The following is a 6221-nucleotide window of genomic DNA, read 5'->3' as shown; positions in this document are numbered from 1 at the left end:
TCCCGAGGCATCTATCATTCACTCGGATAAGTCCATATTGTTAGTCCCAGCCAACCTGACCAAACGCCAGCGCCCAGCTGTCTGCTAACCTTCACTCCAGGAGGGAAGCCACTTTCGGCGGCGATGTCCATGACATGGCTATGTATGACTGCCACACGCTCTTTGTTGATGGATCATCAGTACCTTTTCAAATGTGGTCACAGTCACTGAACAGCAGGTGGTTTGTCACGCCGTGTGGCAGGAGTTTCCGCAACTACATGTACTTGTCAAATTGATTTCACAACCACCTGTTTCCCTGCCTCTGGAAGACGTCCTACAATAAAAGTAAAATCACACAACGAGTTGTTGCTTAAACGGTCCTGTTTGATGGGCCATGTCTTATCACCTTTTCCCCTGATAGACTCAACAAGGGAGACTAGGGTGTAATAATAAAGGGAACATCACACGGGACACATTAGAACCCTGTTTGTGAATACTCTGACTTGGCGTGCGGCTAGCCTAGAGGCCAGCCAGCGTCCCGGGGGCTCTCCTGTTAATAAACATACATTAATCATAACACAAAATAACATAGAAAGAATCCCATCACTACATCTCTAAGATAAATCAAATTCTTTTCAGTCCCAACTGGACGAAGAAGACACAGCGCGCCGGATGTGGGGCTTTAAAAAGTTGGCCCAAAAGTCTCAACTGCAGAGTCGTAGAATTACATAGGAGTAATAATGGCGCCTTCCAGATGTATTACGGATATTGGACAGGTCAAATATCGGAGATGTCAGCACGTTATTTGATGGATCGTCAGTACTTTTATCCCTTCAAGTCGCGAGTATTGTGCGTCCCTATGTACTGTGATCCCGCCGTAACAATGTCAACAATCGTTGATATCATATAATAATTTCTAATGTCTGTTTACAGAAGCTCCGAATTTAAATTCATGACAGCAGAAAGGTGTACTTTCCAGAAAATAACTAGGATCATACAATAAATAAATAAATAAATAAATAATAACAAACAATAATCAAATAAAGCTACATAACACACTTATCTAGAATAGTAGGGTGACCCGGTGTGTTTGGCTAAATACGCGCCGTAGCGAAGCCGCATTGTACTACTAGCTAACGAAAACTTAATTTGCAAAATTTGCACGTACAGTGTCAGAGAAAGTAAAGCACTAAAGATCATACTACTACTGCCTGATCGACTTATAATACTACTACATTTGCTATTATGAGATTTGACTTCCTGCAGATAATGAAAAGTCCCACGTTCTGCTTAATGTGTGGGGTGTTATGTTATAAAATCCTGTCAAAGAAGTCAAACCCAGTAGTTTTTACTAGTAGTTTCTTAGTAGTTATCAGTAGTTCTATGTGTACTAATTGTCTGTTATACCATATGTTTCTTCTGTTCCTGCAATTAGCCCTCGGGCATGAATTTGCAAGAAAACGATTATAATATCCAGCACCCTGTTGGGAAACAATACGCGGTTGGCGTCGAGGCCCCGAGTCATAGCGTGAGGTCTGGACTTCTAATGAAGACTTCCCGGGACAAGAGTGGAAATTTCCGCAGCAATATTGTCCTTCAAGTTCAATTAAACGGGCCTGCAAATTGATGTGTATGTCCCTGTAGTTAAGCAGCGTTGGTGGTGTAGTACCGCGGGAGCACGGAATGAATTATATCCACTAGAAGAGCCAGAATGTCACAAGAAGTTGGTATATTCCTAACTATTTATGAGTGAATTATGACCACTCAATGTGTTTTCTGAAAACTTGGTTAACTCCAAATAAAGTTTATTTGGGCCCATTTCAGTTCTCCCTGGAGTACGACCATAATGTTTTAAACGCTGTTGGAATGCCGTAAGGATTTTCAGAATGCAGTTCAAGATGTCTCCACTTCAAATTCACCTCGAACGTTTTGAGTATGACCAAAACACAAGAATGAACACAAACACCGGCTTGTACTGAGAATTTTTACAACTTCGTATATCCAGGAATGTATACAAAGATTTCTCCATCAGATGGCATTCCGGCTCATTCTTTGTATTCTTACGGTATTCCAACAGCGTTCGAAGCATTCTGGTCGCATTCGAGGGGAGAATCGAAATGGGCTCGAATATTTGGAATGCCTTCCGAATTTATATACTTCGAATAGCTAGGAATATACAACAACAAAAAAGCAAGAATTCCTATGCAGACGACATTCTGGCTCATTGCGCCTCTGGCGTGAAGGGGGCGTTTAACAATCTCTCCTCAGGATTTACCCTGACAAGGAGATTATTGGACTCACTCCTTTCTTGAGTCCAAGCACGAAAATCAATTTAAATGTATATCGATGGGTGCCAAGGCACTTTTTGCCTCTGGTACGTTGTAAACTCACAAGTTGATAGCGCTACAGCGTCTTTTTCATCTAGAAGGCTGTTTCTGGTTCGCACGTTTCTTCACGTGTTAGTGTGCAGGGCTTCTCAATAAGGGTCTGTGATGATGATTGTTATGCTGACTTGTCTTGGTACTCTCCAGGCAGTGGTTTGGGCCTCGATTTATTTTGACTCTCAGCGTCGGTAATAAATTACCGCGTGGCGACCCAGCCAATTTGATATGTCTGTAGCCACCAAAATTTCTACTTGGAGATTAGGTCTTCTCGAAGCAGACACCCAAAAATCAAGACCATAGCATGCCCAGGACAAAAGAAGCAAAAACCGGAAGCGCTACCCACATACCAAAATAAAAATGTATCATCACAATCCACCCAGACCTTCGTAAGTTATGCTGATCTCAAATATCTGGAAACACACACGCGCTGAAAGACACACAGGCAAACACACTTGAAACATCCATTTTCATGAAGGTCATGAAATGTAACAAACTGTTTGTTTGTTTGTTTCTATTTTATTTACCATAGATTGCCCACCTCTGAAAACATACCCTGCATATAACATGTTACATACATAACCATTTATGACAATTCACACAACATAAAACATGGGGAAAACTTCACAGACACGGCGCGACTGCGCACCATTAGCATTTTAATCGCGTCATACAGACGCCCAACGCATCCGCCCACCAACACAGGTGACACAACACACCGGGCAAGGAGACATTCAGACTTCGGCGGAGTGGAGGGAGCGAGCAGGAGTCAAGTTGGCGGCGCTTGTTGGTGATAGACGAACAGGAGGTCAAGACTGAAGCAAAGCGGAGGGTGGTGCAGACAGAGCCGCAATGAAATGGAGGTAAGCTGCGATGGTTCTTTCTCCCAACTAAAGGAAATACCATTGATTTTGCACTTTCAACGATACATTGTACGTCTCCATTTATCCGAACATTTAACGTTAATAGTAATTTTGGTTCTGAAAAAATGTCGTCGCACAGAGGTACAGACGACAGCAAAATGCATAGTGAGGTTGGCAAAAGAAACGTTGCTTGCATTCAGCTCAAATTTCTAAGACCGAACACCTGTTCACGACATGAAAGTGTTCATCCCTTTGTGTTGGACATGGCGGCCACAGCTATATTTTCCTATCGTAATATGTCAGAGTGTCATGTTGACGCCGACGTTGTAGTGGTAGACCTACTCTACTGCGGATAGATGTGTGAGAACGAAATCATCTTGATGTTTGATACGTTACATAGCACGTGAACCTGCCGCAGCGTATCAGTGCTCATGTACAGGCCGTTCGCCGGTATTGAATATTTCCGTGATAACTCCAACATTGCTTCAACTACTTACCGCAAACGATGTTATTCGACGAATGCAGCTGGTTTGCACCAAAATGTACTGCAGTGTACCACTATATACGAAAGTGAGAAGCTAGCTTCTGCGTTGTTGTAAGAATGCTTGATATCGATATTGTCATAGCGCCTGATGCTAATTTGGCAGACTGGCAAATGGATACAGGCTGGCCAATTTGATACTGTCTTACCCCCACCGAAAGATCTGCTTGGAGATTACCTGACGCGCCATTTCTGACACAGACCATAGCATGTTAACGTTATATCTTCGTTTCGGAAACGCCCGTGTGCTTCAGCTAATCATATCATATTCCCATAATTTTCCGTTAATTTGCTTCTTCAGTTGGCATGTCTGAACAACACGGTGCCGCTGGAGTACCAAAGGGACTTTTTGAATTTGTAGTACTTACACTGGAAATTGAATACTGTATAATATTCCCCTATCACTCGCTAAGTGTGTGGTAGAATCAAATAAACTGGAGGATCCATATTTACGTTTTACGTTACCACGTTTACGTACAGTATTTTGAATTTCCATCAAAGATGTGAAATCCATGATTATTTTAGTATTCCTTACATCCCCACCTTACATTCCTAGCATCGTGCGCTACCATTTGTATATGGGCCAAACGTGCCTGAAACGAAGGGTATGCTAATTAGGAGATGGTGCAGGGTACATGAACAGCAAACCTCCGGCAAGACAATTATCTGACAGTGCATGTGCAGTACTGCCTGGCGACACTGCCTGCCGTAATGCCTGTGCTAACGTTGTTCATCTATAACTTTGTTTCCAGCTTCTCCGTTTTACAATCTGGTCCCCTGGTCTGATAAGCGTCTTTGTGCCCTCTCTGTGACCGCTTGTGCAATATCAATTAGGCATCTGTATGGAGTACTTGTATAAACTGTGTTGTTCGCCGACTCATGCATATGACTCTTTTCCCTACACATTTGTAATACGCTGTTCCTCAAGCACTTCACTCAGGTAGCATTGCACTGGTTTCTCCAGTTGCAGATTTTCCCGCTGGTTACCGTGTTTATAATACACCACTGCAGGTTGTTTTTGACATGTGTCCGGCACTGTATACATGTGACTGCGGATTCCCTCCTGACTGATTTACAACCCGTTGCGAACTACCTCACGAACTAAAATGGACATACCCAGCAATAATCAAGAGGGCCCCAATGTCATTTTAACAAAAAATGACCCATACGTCTATGATGTAAACATCACTGAACACCTGTGACTTAAGTAAGAGTTATCTATTGTTGTCGTTTAAGTGTCTTGGTTACCATACGTGGTGAGCTTTTTTTCCAATGTACTTCTTTTTAAGGTCATAGCCTCCGGACGGAGTATTAAAATTAACGAAGCCTAAACAGTTGTGTGTTTGCAGATGTAACTCGCGATTCCTTTGCTGCATGGACGTAGTTTGGTACGTTGTCTGCTGGTCGTATGTTCTAGTTGATGCACCTTGCTTTTTTATTCCATAGGCTATCATAGGTTATCTAATATTTTAGCGAAGTCTCTTATTCTGATGGAATTTTGGAACAAGCCATGTATTCCGTAGATTTTATGGATGTGCGATTTTCTCATGCAGATGTTCCGATCATGGTAGTCGCGACCCATGAAGGGGGTCATGGCGGACCGCCGAAAAAATGCGGATGTGTTCGCAGGTATAACTCACGATCCGTTGGCCGCATTGGCGTGTAGTGGCATGTCGTCTACTAGTACTAGTAGTACTAGTATGCCCCGGACGATGCACATTATTTCTTTTTTTACACCGTAGCAGTTTTTAAAGGTAAAGTACAATATTTCATCAGGATACACCCCTATTTGTGAGGTGCGGAACAGTCCCTACAGCTGTTAATAGCATTTGTGTGGTTGGTCCGGCTAACATTCCTCCAAGAAGATCTCCCAGCAATGCTGCCGTTGTTTAGTGGGCGCGCTTATACCTGATCTCCAAGCAGATGTTTTCGTTTGAGTGCCTGTGTATAGCAGCGGTCGATTTTGCTTTAGAGTTTGAAAGAATAGCCCAAAAAGTGATTGACGGATTGTTAAAATTTTGGTATGTACATAGATTGAGTAATGTGTTAGACAATTAAATGGATATCATGCTAACCAGAACATAATTTGTATGATTATTGACGACTTTTTATGAATCCACTGCATTGATTGTTGCGTAGTATTGTGTTTATATGTTCGCAGCTGTAACTCGTGATTTCTTTGTTGCTTTGGTACGTAGTTTAACATGTTGTTCGCTAGCATGCTCTAGATGATGCACATTTTGTTTTTAACATCGTAGCAGTTGTCATTGGTTATATAATATTTTCGTGAACACTCCCATATTTTGAAGGACTGCCAAGCAGATATTGAGTGATTTTACAGCTGTCGTTTATGGAGTATGATCGAACTTACAGCTGTCACTGCAAACACCATACTTACTTCACGGAGTTGTGTCTAATGGACACTTGTTAAATATTACAAGGTAAGTTGAGTTGAAT

This window comes from Branchiostoma belcheri, unplaced genomic scaffold (genome assembly GCF_001625305.1).
Source record: "Branchiostoma belcheri isolate BF01 breed outbred unplaced genomic scaffold, Haploidv18h27 scaffold44, whole genome shotgun sequence".
Taxonomy (NCBI): domain Eukaryota; kingdom Metazoa; phylum Chordata; class Leptocardii; order Amphioxiformes; family Branchiostomatidae; genus Branchiostoma; species Branchiostoma belcheri.
The sequence above is the reverse complement of the archived record's forward strand: the minus strand, read 5'-3'. Positions refer to the sequence as shown.